The following is a 2,238-nucleotide window of genomic DNA, read 5'->3' on the forward strand; positions in this document are numbered from 1 at the left end:
TTTTGATAAATCTTGAATTGTTTTAGTCATAAGGTAGGAAGTAAGTGTGCCCAATTTTATTATTTTTCTGAAATAATAAAACTTTTTAAATTTTAAAATAATAATAATTATTATATCTTACTTTACAGTCTAGTCATTATTCCCCTGTCGGTCCACCCTCTGACAGTTTCTCATCCCATTCCTCCTCGTCTGTCTCCAAGAGGAGGTCCCTGCCCCAAACCACCCTCCCTCCCTGGGGCCTCAAGTCTCTCGAGGGTTAGGTGCTGAAGGTTACTTATTAAACAGCTTATTTTTTGTCTAATAACTTGAAACTTCAACCTTCTCATTATGTTGGAACCGTATCTGGACATTCTAGCTCATTTCTTCTGAGTTGTCTCAGTTGTAGGTTTTTTTGTCTTGTTGATGAACATTTACAAACTCAGAGTGGAACTCAGGGATGATTTATGGAAGTCAGCCAGGAAACAAGACAAGGCTGGCGAGCAGGGATCTACTCAGCTGAGGGAAGAAGACAGGAAGAGACCCACAGAGATCTTAAAGTGCATCTCATAAGACCAGGTGGGCACTCTGGGCCCCAGGGAAAAGGCCTGGCTGTGGAGATCCTCTGTTCCTTGGGTGTGTTTTATGTATTTATTTTTGAGATTATAGTGACATCATTTCCCCTCTATGTCTACAATCTCTATGACTTTTATCATGAAGGCATGTTGGATTTTGTCAAAGGCTTTCTTGGCTTCTACTGAGATGATCCTGTGGTTTTTTTTTTTTTTTTGTCTTTAAGATCATTTATATACTTAGTAACTGTGTATATTGAACCATCCTTGCATTTTAGGGATAAGGCCAACTTGGCCCATGGTGAATAATTTTTTTGAAGCTTGTCTATTTTCTTTTCTTTTCTTTTCTTTTCTTTTCTTTTCTTTTCTTTTCTTTTTTTTTTTTTCCGGAGTGAACAGATCTTTATTAACGCACACTGGGTCACTGGGAGGAGGCCATGATGCTGGATACACTGTCAAAGTCAATCTTCTCCACGATGTTCTTGGGCTTAATGCTCTCTTCCTGGCTGCAGATGAAGACCTGCCCTGACTCGTCAGCGCTCCAGCCGTACTTGCTCATCCACACCTTCAGCTGGTTGTCAGTCAGGTCTCCGAGCATTTCGGCCAGCAGCCAGCGGTCGATGTGCTGGTACGTGATGCCCACCACATGGCAGATAAATTTTCGGACAGAGTCTTCAAAGCCAGTTATGCCTTCCAGAAGGTCCATGTTCTCATCCAGGGCTTGCCAGAAGGCTTGAAAGTGGCAGGTCTCCAGCAGGTCCCCGAGGTACAAGATCTGTCGGATGGGCCGCTCTTCTTGATGTGCCTGGTCGATCATACACTTACACAGGGTGAAGTCGGTGTGGGGCAGGTTGGTGAGGGCTTTCAGCAGAATCTGGGCAGTGACTGTGGTCTGGAAGAAGGCTGGGTTGAACTGGTACAGTTTCAGGACGGCCAGGTTGGCCTCCAGATCATAGGCATTCTCTTTGGCCTGTGTCTCCACATACCGCTCCAGGGTAGCCAAGTTCTCAGGATTGTACCTGTCGATACCCTTGAGCAACTTGCCCACGTTCGCTCTCATCTGCTCAAATATCGCCATGATCACTGTTGCCTTCCGCAGCCTCAGCTGGAGTCGAACACCAGGCACGGTGCTTAGCACTAGAGGACCGGAAGCTATTTTCTTTTCAAGTATTTTACTGAGCATTTTTGTGTCTATGTTCATCCTGTAGTCACTGGCTTTGCAGACTGCATTTGGAGTGCTCTTTCTGTTTCTATTTTTTGAACAGTTTTAGAAGAATTGGTTGTAGATCTTCTTTATATTTCGGGTAGAATTCTGCTATGGATCCATCTGGCCAGGGACTTTTTTCCTCTATCTGGGAGCTATTTATTTATGAATTTAATTTTATATTCCCTCCTCCTCTCCCCCATGTCCCTCCCCACCACATCTTCTCTTCACCCACTCCTTTATTTCTCTTCAGAAATGGGCAGGCCTTCTTCCATGGATATCAATTAGCTTTGGCATGTCAAGTTGCACCAAGACTAGGCACCTCCTCTTCTATTAAGGCTGGGTGAGGCAACCCAGTAGGGGAGAGGGTTCCAAAGGCAGGCAACAGAATCAGAGACAGCTCCTGCTCTCAATGTTAGGAGACTAAGATGTAACATATGTATGGAGGACCTAGTTAGTTCCATGTAGCTCCCTACTTGGCGATTC

The 2,238-nt window shown here is 44.5% G+C and overlaps 1 pseudogene across 1 annotated transcript; it reads right to left on the reverse strand.

Moving 5' to 3' along the window:
• Nucleotides 1-937: 937 nt before the first annotated feature.
• Nucleotides 938-1,694, reverse strand: LOC110303778 (annotated as a pseudogene). Its single transcript, XR_002378956.1, has one exon. The product of XR_002378956.1 is annotated as a eukaryotic translation initiation factor 3 subunit K pseudogene (transcript).
• Between the last annotated feature and the right edge of the window lie 544 nt (nucleotides 1,695-2,238).

The sequence above is a fragment of the Mus caroli genome, chromosome 10 (assembly GCF_900094665.2).
Source record: "Mus caroli chromosome 10, CAROLI_EIJ_v1.1, whole genome shotgun sequence".
NCBI classification, from domain to species: domain Eukaryota; kingdom Metazoa; phylum Chordata; class Mammalia; order Rodentia; family Muridae; genus Mus; species Mus caroli.